The following is a 14,806-nucleotide window of genomic DNA, read 5'->3' as shown; positions in this document are numbered from 1 at the left end:
CCCTCCAGCTCAGGAGGAATTCAAGTTTGACTGAGTGGCCTTTGGGAATTTTACGTAGAAGACATTAGCTCATGCTCTTCTCCCCTATGGTACTTGATTACTTGTATTGTAATTGTTTACCTATGTGTCTGATGCATTCACTCTCACAAGTGTTTATTAACCATTTACTTGGTGCTGATTCTGTGAAGATCAAGCACAAAAGTGCTGCATGAATCCAGGCAGAAGTGTTATCTCAGATGATGCTATTGTCAGAAAAGGAGAGGGAACTGGGCTTCCATTTCCGTATTGGAGGAGGTAATGGGCATATCTGGCGATGAGAAAAGGGCGAGGGATTACTCACTGAGGGAAGGGGTAATGGGTAGACTAGCTTTGCTTTGAGAGGAAAGGCTCTTTCACATCAGCATTTAACAGATTAATTAACCAAAGCTTTCACTTTCTTCCAAATGGGTATCCGTTTTTGTACTTCTCTTTTCAGAGCTATGAAATTTCAATTGTTTCTTAGAAATAAAAGGAGTTATTAAACACTTATTTTTCTTGGCTGCACATGCATCTTTTCTTCTCCCTATAAATTTGTGGTCACCATTAACGTATGTACAATAGCCCTCCTCCTCCCCTTCTTTTTCAGAAATCACTCAGACTCTGTCCTCTCTCTCTTATTCCCCAAGACCATGAATGGCAAATGGCAGTTGCAGTGAAGCAACACCAAGAGCTGGCTTCACACTCAGGAGAGAACGCTGCCCCTCCTTCTTGTGGAAGATTTTAATTTTCTACGGACTTTTATGAGGAACGTCTTTCTGGATCAAGCAGAAGACACTGTTTCCGTCCTTCCAGGATTTCAAAATAATAACACCATATTCTAGAGTCTAGACTCAGTTTCTGTTTTAAAGCTGTAAGCCGGCTACTCACACCAAAACGGCATTGGATATTTTTAGGGTTGGGGCATCCAGGTGACATTTTGTTAAAAGCTTACATGGGCCAATTATTAGCCCTGCAGAATTTTGTAATTAGCTGACCTTAGAAACCTTGTCAAACCACATGTGCAGGTTCATGTGAAATCGTGGCTCCATCAGACTGTTCTTCCTTGTACCTCCACTCCTCTCTCTACTTCCTTGATGGTTGTTGCTTATTTAGTATTTAAAAAATGTTCTCTTATTGACGTAGATCCATCCACAAAAAAGTCATAAAGATACCTTGATCTATCAAACATTCTGAGTTTCTTAAAACCCTAATATAGAGTGAGATTCTCTAAAAGGCCTACTTTTGGAAGTCGCTGTCAGCAGCAGATTTTTCTGAATAGGACTGTATGTGTTTAATAACAAGGTTTTCCCTTTTTGTAAACTATTTCTCGTGGAACTATTTTCTGTGATGCTGAGGTTACAGAAAAATATCATTTTTCTGTCACTGTTGGTGTTCTTCAGGCCCCCACTTTTAAGTGGACGTGATTTTGGAAACCTAGGTGGTTATCTACATCAGAAAAACACCTTATCCAGGGCCCCGTTGGGTGACTTGGACAAAGCAATGCAATTTAGATGGGGGAAATGGTATGTATGACGTTTTATAAGAGCCAGCTTCCAATAATAACCATCTGACCCTGGCGAGCCTATGTTTTCAATTTTCCTTTTAAAGCATGCAACAAGCAATGCTGCCAAAGCACATTTTTCTGTCAACTGTTCCCTGATTTGTGAGTTGCTGGGCAGATTTTCCATCTTCAGTGTTAGAAGACACAAACATCAAACACTTACTTTTCTCTTAAGAGTAACTTCTCATGCAGCTGTCTCATGGCATATGCTAAACTCCAAGTTTGTATTTGAAAAGGAAGTCCCTGTGTGTGAGTGCAGGGAAATAGGGGCATGATTTTAACCGTGGTTCTAGGTTTTTGTCTTGGTTTGGTCTTTTTGACTCAGATATGAGCTCGGTATCTGCCAATAGAAGAATGAACATAGCGCCCCATCGCTAACACCAAAATAGATTTATTGAGTGGCTGCTTTGTGCATTTCCTTTTGCTGGGCTCTATTCTGGGACAACTTATATCACATACCATATTTAACAGACTGCTTAATAAAGTAGCAGTTTGGGATTCCCTGGTGGGAGGTAGGTGTGATTTTCAGTGTAGCTTCCTCAGCTGCCACATAGGACTTCAGCCTGAGGATGTCTATGTAGGAGGTTGACTAATTTAAAAAATTATTCCTAGGAAATACTCTGTATCTTTGTACAATTCCTTGGTCTCCAGGGAAAGAAGTCCAGATGACTTGATTGTTACTTGGCTTGGTAAAAATGTTTAACCAAATCCTGATCTCAATTCCTGCCTCCCTTTCTTTTTGCCTTCTTTCTAAATCAAAGAGCAGTTTGACATTGGCATGGTTGTTGTATTGGTTATATGTTGCTGTGTAACAAGTAACTCCCAAACTTAGCAGCTTAAAACAACCAACTTTTATTATCCTCCAGTTCCTGAGGGTCCGGAGTTCAGGAGTGGCTCAGCTAGGTAGCTCGGCTCTGGGTCTCTAATAAGGTTGTGGTTAGGGGTCAGCAGGGCTGCAGTGATCTGTAGGCTCCACCAGGACTGGAAGATCCACTTCCAAGATGGCTCACTTACTTGACTCTTGGCAGGAGGCCTCAGTTCCTTTCTATGTGAGCCTTTCCACAGTGTCCTTAGGGCTTGGCAGCTGGCTTTCCCCAGAGTGAGCGATCTAAGAGAGAGTGAGAGTGAGACTGAAAAAGCAAAGAAAGAAAGAGAACAAACAGGAAAGCCCAGTGGTTTTTGTGAATTAGTTAGCAAAGTCACACACCTGTCACTTCCTCTTTATTCTATTTGTAAGAAACAAGTCACTCAGTCCAGCCCATATTCAAGGGGAGGAGAATTAGATGCCATCTCTTGAAAGGAGGAGTATCAAAAATTTGGGAACACACATTAAAACTACCACAGTTGTATTTGTCATTTAAAGCTTTCAAAGAGTTTCCAAACATTATTTCTTCAAGATTTCTCAATGTCTTCCTCTCCTGTCACTGTGGTGCAGGCTCTTTTGCTCTGGAAGAAATAGAGTACCTTATCAGCCTTTTGCATAAATCTCTGCTTCCAACTACTATCTTTTTGCATTCTGGGAAGAATTTGTCTTAGCCAGTGGAGAAATGATAATGTGCTGAGACATTTTGCTGTACTTAAACAGAGCACTTCCCTGTGGTTTTAAGACTTCCCATCATCATATTTTCATTATCAGGAGGATGCTATCACTGAAGAGCAAGTTTAAGTGGACTGACATTTATTTTGTGAGCCTTGAGGAGAGAGAGATGCATTTCTCTAAATTTGTGGTTCTCCGTGGTAAGACAAATTTCAAGAAATCATGTGTTCATAAATGAAGTTTAGAAAAGAGCAGCAGAATATACTGGAATAGAAGTGAGGATAATAATAAGGCCCTTTGTTTATATTTACCTCTTGAGAAACTCTAAGTGTTTCTAAGATATTAACTTAGGGAACTTTTAGTGAGAAAGGTAATGGTCTGGATGTTCTTTTTTTAAAAAAAAACATTTTATATTAACATACATTAAAATTACCATTTTTGGTACACAGATCTGTGAATTATAACACGTGCACAAATTCTTGTAACAATCAAAATACCAAGAAATTCCATCACCCCCCAAAACTCCCTCTTTCTATCCCTTCATAGTCACATCTTCCCCAATCCCTAACTCATTTCAACCTCTGATATTTTCTCTATCACCTTAGTTTTGTCTTTTTGACAGGGCCACATAAATGGATTTATACAGGATGTAATCTTTTGAGAATAAATTGTTTCACTCAGTACAATGCTTTTGAGATTCATCCAAGGTGTTGTGAGTATTGACAGTTCATTCTTTTTTATTGCTAAGTAGTATTCCATTGTATAAATCTACTACAGTTTATTTATACATACACCTGCTGAGGGACATTTGAGTTGTTTCCACCTTTTGGCAATGATGAATAGAGACACTATACACATTTATGTACCAGTGTTGGAGTCAATATAAATTTTCATTTCTGTAGGGTAAATATGTAAGAGTGGGATTAGTGGGTCACATGGTAATTGAATGTATAATTTTATAGGAAACTGTCAAGCTGTTTTCTAGAGTGGCTGTACCATTTTGCATTCCTACCAGCAATGAATGAGTTCCCGTTGCTTCACGTGATGACCAATGCTTGGAATTGTCAGAATTTTTATTTTAGTTATTCTATTAGATGTGTAGTGGTACCTAATTATGGTTTTAATTTGCATTTCTCTAATGGCGGATGGTATTGAACTTATTTTCATGTGTTTATCCTCTGTATATCATCTTTGATAAATGTCTCCCCTTTTGTTTATTTTTCAATGCGTTATTATCTTACTGTTCAGTTTTTTGAGTTCTTTTTATATTGTGCTTTTGTTGTCATGTCTAAGAACTCTTTGCCTAAATCCAGGTCATAAATATTTTCCCCTATGCTTTCTTCTAAAGGTTTTATACTTTACACTTAGATCTATGATCCATTTTAGTTAAATTTTGCATAATGTGTGAGGTTTAGATTGGCAATTATGTATCTATCTATCTATCTATCTATCTATCTAGCTTATGGATGTCCAATTGTTCCAACACTGTTTGTTGAAAAGACTACATTTTCTCCATTGAATTGCCTGTGTACATTTGTCAAAAATCAACTGGTCATATTTGTGTTGGTATATTTTTGGACTCTTTTATTGAGTTGAGAATTTCTAGTTCTTCATACGGTGAGCAATATTGTATTGTATCCTGGATATTTTGAATATAATGTTATGAGACTCTGGGTCTTATTTAAATCCTATGAAGAATTTGATAGGTTTGTTCTAGCAGGCATTTAAACTGGTTAGGTTCAGGTCACAAGTTCCAACCATTCTTCTGAAGATTGTGGTTTCAATGCCAAGTCCATTTTCAAAGTCTATAATGCTATTCAGATCACTCAGTAGCACTATCCAGCTGCAAGACTGGGAGCTGGGTGTTGACCATAGTATATTGTTTAGGGTCAGAATTATGATGAGTCATTTGGAGTAAGTCTAGAATTCATAAACAAATTTAAGCATTCATTTTCCCAAGCTCCTTTGCTCCCTGATCTCCCCAGTACTTTTTGATTCCCTATGGCTCCCTTTTCCATCTTCCATTCAGAAAATTGGGGCTTTACTTATCCCACTGTGGGACACATTTCCTGCAAATGCACCATTGTCCAGGGCCATGCAGCAGAAAGATAGAGAGAAAAAAATATCAAAAAACAGTAATGTGGGTTTGTCCCCTATAGTCTAGGACACCACAGCTCCTTTGATCAGAGAGGAAACTTCCCCTTCCTCAGAATTTTAGGTGCCTGTGGACCACCACAGCCTGTGTGCAAGAGAACGGAGAAACCAGAGAGGAAGAAAAAAAGAAAACTAGAGGATTTCTCCCACTCTCTAAGTTTCCCACTCCTCACGCCAAAACTAGAGAGCTTCTCTTGGAGTTCTTTCTATTCCCTGGACCCACTTTTGAATTTCAGGCTTCCTTGAGTTTGGGCAAAGGATACTGGGAAAAAATGATAAACTCATTCTCCTTCTCTGAGGTAGCCAAAACGTGTCCTCTGATTTCAAGGAGAGGGGAACCAGACTCAATCTGGTGTCATGGCTCTGGAAACTAAATGTTGTTGAGTTTTTTTGAAAAAATAATCTGCCATGACTGATGAATTGACCAAGAGTTTCAAAATAGTGATATTTAAATATTATTTTATAATATGTATTTTCTAGAATAGTTCTATGAAATAGACCTTCCTCTTGTCTGTGGTTAATCAGTGGTCCAGATCATATAGGAAAGGCAAAATAAACATCTGACTCTTTCCCTATATTTACTAGTTTTCAAAATAATGAATTAATTCACCAGTATCTTCAGCGATGACCTATTAGAGTTTTCTTTCTTTTGTAAGAATCGTGATCTCGTGGGTTTAAACATAGTTGATTTGTTCAGATCCACAGCAGTTGATGGATCTGCAGTTGATGTTAACCTGGTTGATGCTCAAATTGAGTACAGAACTTTTTATTATCATTTGACCACCTAGGATAAACCATGACTTAGGCCAAGTCGCTTAGCCAGACCGCAGAGGGAACAGGTGACAATATATGAGTAAGTCTCCCAGTCAACTGTTCTTTTCCTCAGGGGCATATTACCATTACTAGACAACAGGTGCTCAGGAATAAAGTAGAATGCCATCCATCTATTCATTTTTAAATTATTCATTCACTCATTGAACCAACAAACATTTATTGAATACCTACTACATGTCAGCCACTGTATTAGGCACATGGGTCTCAAAAACCAATAGAAATAGACATGTTCCCTACTCTCAAGGAGATTATTTTCTAGTCAAGGAAATAGAGACCTTAGTCAAATAATTGCACAAATACATGTAAAATTGTAATGTTACAGGAACTGAAAAAAAGGCCAGGGAAGGCCTCCCTTAGAGGAGGTAACTTATCTGACATCTGAAAGAGGGGAAGAGGCTGACCAAGCAAAAGGGGAGACAGTAAATGTAATCTTGAAACTTATGTATTGTAATCTCCACCTGCTGCCTGTTTATATATTATAATCTGGCCCCATGCCAGCTGCAGTCCTCCTAAGCCTACATTGAAAAAACTATTTTGAGGCTTCTACTGCTGTTTAAAAAAGTTATTTTTCCCTCACTTTCATTTCCCTTCACCAATAAATGATGCACCCTCTTCTGCTCACCAGGTCGAGCAAACAAAATAGGTTGTTTGAACAAATAAATAAACATAGATATTCTTTTCTCCTCTTATAAAAGAAAAGTACATCCAGAGGGTCTTATAAAGATTTTTTCCCCTTCCCCTGATTTTTCTTTGGGCCACTGTTGCATTTCCTTCAAGAAGAGTTCAGGAGCACTTAATTTTCTGGAGAACAAGTTGAATCACGTCTCCAAACTCAGTTTTGAGCTGAGCCTTCTAAGCAATAGGCCCCATGGGGCTCGCTCCGGCTGTTTGCATTTGCTTTGATTACTCTTGGTAACCAGACCTTGAGGTAAAGGAAGGGAAAGCTTGGATGGTAGCTAAATAAAGAAACAGCCAGATACCTGACTGTTTACCCTGGGAATCACCCCCTTAGAGGTAGACCTGGCCTTTTCAGAGAGTAGAGAGGCTTGGCAGAGAGAGAGAGGGGCAGGGGACAGTGGGGCAGAGAGAAAGAGAATGGATGAGCACAGTGGCCTTCCACCTTAAATTAGGAAATTTGGTCCTGACAAGGGCTCCAGGCACCGATCTGTTGCTTAGAATAACGAGGTGTATTCTGAGTGATGTGAAGCCAGCACCGCAATCTTTTTATTTTGATCCTTCTTTCCCAGGCTCATCTTTTTGAAGCCGCATGCAGGTGCAGGTGGTCCCACCTTGGGCGTGATAAGAATGTGCATTTAGCTCAGGTGGCAAGTAGCCATTCTGTGGATGCTCATAGCTTACTACAGGAGAAGAGCCTTATTAAGAGCAGAGCCCTCCCTCTGGCTCAAGGACCCACCTCCCCTGATCAGACACTGTTCGTCCCACATTAGCAACCAACAGAAAAGCCAATTTTGGTTTGCTCCCCAAGGCTATTATGTCACAGTTAAAGACTTGCAAAAATCCATAGTCTTGGCGAGAAGGATCTGACCAGTGTTACAATGTCAAGGAAGAAACATTTCGTTGGTGACTCTTTTTCTGAAGTCAAGCCCGCTAAAGTCAAAGATTTTATCACTCTTACAACTACATATTCCCTGGGAAGATATAGCTTAGGGCATAACATGATTCAAGTGATGTCAGGAGCCCTTGGTGTCTTTCCTAAGCTATAAAAAAAAAATTGGGGTACTGTTACCAAAAGAGAGAGAATGGTTTCCACAAAATTATAAATGCCCATTTCAGTTAGTTTAACATACATATTGTGCCCAGATGAGATTATTTTTTCTGCTCTATCCTCTCTGTTTCTGGAACCTGGCACTTCTTATAGATAAAGCAATTGAAGAGAATGTTTGTAATGCAGCTCCAAGAAAGGATGGAGGTAATGAGGTACATGAGATCATCTACCAGGAAGCTAACCTTTATAAGGCAAGATGTCAAACTGTTTCTTTAAAATAATCCACCCAGACCACCGCCACTACAATGGCGTCTTCTCCACTTGCTGTCCCTACTTTCATCGTCATGACTTGAAGCTCCCTTCTTCTTAGGAGGAGAACTGGGTAGAAAAGAGAATGACTGCTAACTCATAAAGAGGAGGTAGTATCAGGGTGGAAGAAAGACGGAGTTGAAAGGAAAGAAGGAGGTTGTGAGATGGGAAAAGAATGCGAAGGAGAGAGTCTGTAGCTAAAGTGCTGGTCCTCTGGGGATGCTCCAAAAGTCTCTGGTGACGCTAACAGCCATCTACAAAATACATGGGGTCAAGTAACAGAGGCTTGGCACTACTCCCAAAGCCTTACCATCCTTTGGACTCAGTAGAAGTTGAAGCAAAGAATTTACGAATCACTCTTAGGGGTTCTGGTGTGTACGTATGTGAGTATGTGTGTGTGTGTTGGCCTGTCCGAAGAAGGGAAGGACCAGGAGGTGCCTGGATCTCCCCACATGGAAGTTGGGAGGTGAGCAGAGCCCACAGGATGGACCAACTGCCTCATCAGTTTCTCTTTCTTTGTAAATGATTGTCCTACTCTCTCTCCTCCAAGATCAGAGTTTCATATGCAACCACTCAGTAGCTATCCTGTGAAGGGCTAAAGCCTCTACGGAAGGGCAATGTACCTGAGTGGATACACTCTTAGCCTTGGGGTCAGACAGACCTGGGCTTGAGACTCTTCTCCATGACATGTTATCCATGTGACCTTGTGCTACCTGGGTGACCTTGAGCATGTTATTTCTCCTTACACATAGAAAGCTCTCAATAGTTGGGGAAGACAATGATGTAGGTTCCTATTATCATTACTGAGTTTGCCCATGTGGGATTTTGGAACTTGAGTCTGAGGGTGAAACTGGGGAAAAAAAAATTATTGAAATAAAGACTTAAATGTTTGGGATGTGAACCCCATTTTGCCAGGATGTGGGACTCCAGGAGCCACTTCACTGGGCTGTGCTTTGCTTTCTGTATCTGCCCAGTGTGTTTGTCTGTGGTGGGTAGGAGTGACCAAAACGAGTGATGCTCCTACCTCTCATGATTGTGTGAGAACCTGGATTGCATCTTGCTTTGTAAATTCTCATTGGGAAAAACGGAAGGCATAAGGGGTCCGAAGACAGGGTATGGAATGGGGAAAGGGAAGGGGAAAGACGGGGGAGGGGATGGCTCCAACTACCAGCTGTGGAGGGTAACACTGCCTGCCCCTCTCCCTGGAGTGCTCAGGGCAAGAGGTAAGGCAGCGTGTGCTGTGAAGGACATCTATCTCAGCCTCTGTCTTCTTCCTCAGGAGCTGAGACCTGCCAGAGCGGTGAGCTTCTCTTCTAAGCCCAACTCAGAACATTATGCAAGTAAATGTATTTGAATGCATCTTTTCTGATTCAGAGTAGGGAAAATCATCTTATGTGCTCCAAGCAGAGAGGGAAGAAAAACTTCGTATATTATTTCCCTGCTATCTCTGGAATCATGGGATGGCTTCTATAATTCTAGAAATTATGACAAGGCATCTATGGAGATGAGGCAGAATCCCCATGCAGCAGGTATAGTCACTTAAAGGAGCATTACTGTTTAATACCCAGTCATGGAAGTGTGGCGGCATTTAAAGACTTCATTTAATTCCTTCATCACGGTTGGAAAACGAGCATGTTGCAGGCCGTGTATGTGGAGGCCGGGAACCTCCTCTGGCTCCCTTAGACTAAGGCCCAGGTATCTGGGGTTGTTTGGACTGTGTCCACAGTTATTTCGTGCCCTTCGAAAGGGCAATCGAGTCTGTTTAATTTACATTTAAACCTCTCTCAGCTTACAGCCAGGTTCTCACAAAAATGTTCTGATTTAATTCAATTCCATTCCATTCAAATGAATTCAATTAAAGAAACATTTGTTGAATAACTAGTTGGTACCATGCTAGGCCTGTGGGGAATATAAAAATAAACTGGACCAGGCTTTGCCCCACCAAAGATAAGTGGGTATTCAGCAATTGCTACTTACAGCTCCATAAACTATAGGATTAAGGTGGTATTGGAAAGTGTACACAGATTCTCTCTGAGCAGACTTGGCCAAATGTTTTCCATTTTAAATTTCTTTCATCTTCATCTCTTCCATTACCTAATAACTAACACACTCAGTTATTCAGCAAATGTTAATTAAGGACCTAATTGTATGCCTGGCAGAGAGCCAGTCGGGGAGGAAAGCTAATTGTTTTCATTGTTTGTGTAGCTTAGCTTGATAGTATTAAGAACCCAAGCTACAGAGCCAGAAGGAGGGCTATGAACAAGGGCAAGTTGACAACCTCTCTGAGATCCAGTTACTCATGTGCACATGGAAATAATAATAATGTGTACCTCACATGACTGTGGGACAGAGGAAGTTAATGTGGATAAAAGATTCAGTGTATTTTCTAGTACAAAAGTTGCTTTCTGTCATCGTTATCATCACTATCATTATCATTACTGTCTATTTTAGAACAGAAATTCTTAGAGGTCAGAGACAGTTGCATTTTACGGATGACAGCCTCTAACACCCATTGTCAAGTGGTATGTATCAATAATTAGTAAATACTAATAAATAAGATACTAAGAAAAATACTTAAAATGTTAAATATTAAAAATAATTAAAAGTTAAGTGTTTCAAACCTCTCCCCCATGCCTCTGCCTGTCAGGAGACTATATCTGGGTAGCTTCAATCATAGCATCCTTCGCAGCACTGAATCTGGGCCTGATAAAGGGGAAAATGAGCGAAGCGAGAGGTGAAGTGGGGCCACCTGAGAAGGAACTGAATCGGAGCCAGCATGGCGAGGGATCAGGGAGGGTTCTGCTGACCTGGTTTGGGAAGAACATGGGGCCAATCTTGGAGATGGAGAGGACAAAGACTTGGAGATAGCCCCCTTGTGTTTGAGAGAGAGAGAGAGAGAGAAAGCAAGAGAGAGAAAAAGAGAGAGAGAGAGAGTGAAAGAAGAGCCCCTAGGAAATCCCCAGCTTCCTGGCCTGCCACGTGTGCGGTCACACAGGACCCTGGGCTCAGAAGGGCTCCACACTTGGTTTCATGCTCTACTGTCACACTGTCACCTCTGGAACTTCTTAATAATTTTTGGACAAGGGACCACACCTTATCATTTTGCACCAGGCTCTGCAAATTACGTAGCTGGTCCTGCCTTAGGAAAAGATTTGTGAGTTTTGCTGTGTGAAATGAGCGTAATCCCTTTTTAGTGTTTTCTTGAGATTTAAAAAGCTTTCAATTATTGACTAAAACTCCAGACTGGGCTGGGCCTCCAGGTGGTTGAGCTTTACCCACAGTATAGCGGCCAGGCAGCTCTTTCATCTATTCTGTCTGGAGGAGTCACCCCTCTCAGCCCAATTTATTTGCAAAGTTGATGGGAAGTCTACAGGCAATCTCCAATGTATGCTCTCTCTACATCAGCCCTTGAGGAAACCCAATACAACGCTTTAGCTTCCACGCCATTATTCTGGCAAAATGTTCCATGCTGAGAGAAAAGGCTTGAGGTGTTCCTTGGAGGGTTAAGATAAAGGAAACAGCGTTCCTTGAAATGTTGTGTCGAACATGAAGAATTTCTCACTAAAAGGTTCAAACTTGGGAAGAGGCGCGCTTCCTCTTCTGGGTGGATTTTGCGCAGGGGCGCTTTCTTTTCCTGCCGCTTACATTCCGAGAGAAAGGCACCGTGTGGAGAGGACAAAGAACTGTGAGTTCAGCCAATTATCAAATGGTTTCAAGGGTTGTTTTGATCTTGTCAGGATCAGCAGGCTTCCTTTCAGCAGACCTAAAAAGGCTGACAGAAACAATAAATGGACAATTTTGAAACTCTTTGTCAGAGTTATACTTGGGGGGGCAAACTCTGCCATAAATACCGATTTTTAGTTCCCATCTCCATTTACCAACCCACCATTTTCACATATGATTGTCCCCCATCTCTGACCATCACATGGCCATCAACTTATCTTGCCAACATTGTGTCAGCGAGTGATTTGCAGTCGCTCCTCTATCTGTTCCCTAGCACTCACACTACAAAGAACCAAACATGATGTATACCTCAGAGCACACATCCGTCTCTAATTCAGTGTCTACATATCTGTAATAGCCGCATTGAACTGAAGCAGAGAAAAATCACCCTTGCCGCACTCCATTTTTAGGGAGTCTGTGATAGGTTGGAGGATTTCCCTATCGATCACTAGTCAGAAATGATTACCACTCACCCTCCTCTGGTCAACAAATGGCACCGAATTTCAATTCCTGGAGACATCTTCAAAACAGGGGTGTCTAGAGCTGTGAATAGAATCATAAATATGGTAGAATCTAAAGGAAAGCATTCAAATCCAAGAGACAGATTATAGGATACGCCACACCCTGTAAAGGATTTAGACTTCTAAGAGTATTAACATTTCTTCTGTAATAGATTGTTCCACTCAGAGAAATTACAATGGCTGTCATTTTTTTGATACTGACAATGAAAATTACATGTATTTTCTTCAGACGTGGTATTTTAACTAAGTAGTGAAATAAGGCAGAAAATAGTTCTAAATGGATTTCAGAGTGTGTTGCCTTAACTTTCTAGATCCCTATGTCTTTATGAAAAGTTTCTTGGTGCCTTGTTTAAATGCCCTAATTCTACAGCTGAGCCAGCTTTAGATGGCCTGAAATACCATCAATCCCCTAATAATGAAGTCACTTTAGTAAAGAGGACTTTATAAAACAGTAAAAATCTATATGCCAAGTATTATAGAGAGACCAACAGATGTCAAATTAAAGTTGGGAGTGGTGGGATGTGCAGAAAATCCACACAAGGTGAATGCTTCTCATTTGAACTGCAGACCTTGGTATGAGCCAGTGTTTCTAAGCTGTGTTTGGTACGATGCTTGCTTTACAGAATCTCAATAGGAGTTACATTAAAAATAAATACAAAGAGCTCTATGGTAAGATAAACTTAAGATTCTCTGAGCTAAACAAAGCCAAAAGGGTATCTTATTGTAGGAACTCTCAATGCTTTTAATTTGCTAAACTGCCCTGGGAATGTCCAAGGGTGGAGGAGAACACGGGACAGAACAAATGCCAAACTTGTAGGAACTTAGAAAGTTATTCAGAGGAACATTTCAAGGAATTAGGGTTCTAGGACCCCCTGGGGGAAACTGTTGTCTTGGTGCTGGGGGCATGTTTGGAGGGGAAGAATGGTGAGTAGGACAGTGTGTGGTTCACAGTGTTGTAGCCCCTATTGAAGCACTCAGTAGTTTAGGCCCTGTGGCTATCTGGGCTGCACTTGGGGAAACCGTTACTTTCCCCTTTCCTCGTGGGGCTCCTTTACGAAGTTCAGAGAACAATCCACAGCGATTCAACTGGAGGAAGCATAGGCTACAGCTCTGTAATATCAGTTTAATCTGCTTGTGTTCTTTGAAGTTTGAGATGTTTGAAGTTCTGTTTTCCCTTGAGAGCTGAATATCAGAAAACAAATGCCAAATGTCTTTATACACTGTGAAAAGAAAGACAGTTAGGAACCATGCAGTTTTCCCCAAATGCCTCAGCCAGAGTGCTGGAGTTCTCACATTCACAAACTTCGACTCTGCTAGGGTATTAATGAGATGATAGTCCCCTGGGATCCAGGAATGCTGGAATCCTGCCTTGCCAATCAACTTCCCCCTGCCCTCCCCTGTGAGCTTCTGGAGAATATTATATACCTAAGGAAAAAGAATATGCCTGAAGCTATCTTTTATTTCCAGCTACTAGAGTGTTGAGCTCTGGTAAAGACTTGAGATCTAAGTGTGGCTTTCTGGTTCCCTTTTCTTTCACAGATCTAAATCCTAATATCTACCACTATCCAACCACCAGAAGAAGAAATTGAGGAGAAAGGGGTAGCAAGACGGCAGAGGATAAGCCTGGCTCAGTGTGCTCACCAGCTGCTAGCCTGGAGAAGCTGGAAACCAAGAGGGGAGGTTGACAGGTCAGCACCAAGCCTGTAAGACATGGGCGCTGACAACAAGTCCTGTCCCGTCTGATATAATAACTAAGAGGCAGATTGTCTTGGTCCATTCTGGCTGCTGTAACACAGTACCACTCACTGGGTAGCTTTAAACAACAAACGTTTATTTCTCACAGTTCTGGGTGCTGGAAGTCTGAGATCAGCATGTCAGCATGGTCAGATTCTGGTGAGAACCCTCTTCCGGGTAGCAGACAGCTGACTTCTTGCTGTCCTCACCAGGGCTTGTAAAGTCTTGCTGACTATTATGTCTTCAGGTGGTAGAAGGAGCAAGGAAGCTCCCTCAGGCCTCTTTGATAAGGGCAATAATCTCATTCCTGAGGGATCTGCCCTCATGACCTAATCACCTCCTGAAGTCCCCACCTCCTAATACGATCACATTGGGCATTAGGATTTCAACATATGAATTTGGAGGGGACACGAACATTCAGACCATACCACAGGTGGGCCTCTGATGATGAAAAAAGAGAAACATAGGAGTCAGCAGATTTGGCCCTGGTCAGAGCCCACTTAATTGGATGATATATTGAGACCTGACTCCACCACTGGCTTCCCCTTTTCATGCAAGCACCTGGAGCCCTAGTAAGGACCAAGCCACATCCCTATGGTGACCACTAATATCACATGGATCAACAGATGGGTCTGTCTAGAGGAAGGGCCCCTGGACCATAGAGGAGGTATCCCGCCCTGGGAACAAAA

At 41.5% G+C, this 14,806-nt stretch overlaps 1 pseudogene; it reads right to left on the bottom strand.

Annotated features, from left to right (window-relative positions):
• Positions 1 to 627: 627 nt before the first annotated feature.
• Positions 628 to 827, bottom strand: LOC139076295 (small nucleolar RNA U3; annotated as a pseudogene).
• Positions 828 to 14,806: the final 13,979 nt, after the last annotated feature.

Source organism: Equus przewalskii, chromosome 15 (genome assembly GCF_037783145.1).
Source record: "Equus przewalskii isolate Varuska chromosome 15, EquPr2, whole genome shotgun sequence".
Lineage (NCBI taxonomy): Eukaryota > Metazoa > Chordata > Mammalia > Perissodactyla > Equidae > Equus > Equus przewalskii.
This window is presented reverse-complemented; position numbering and strand designations above follow the sequence as displayed.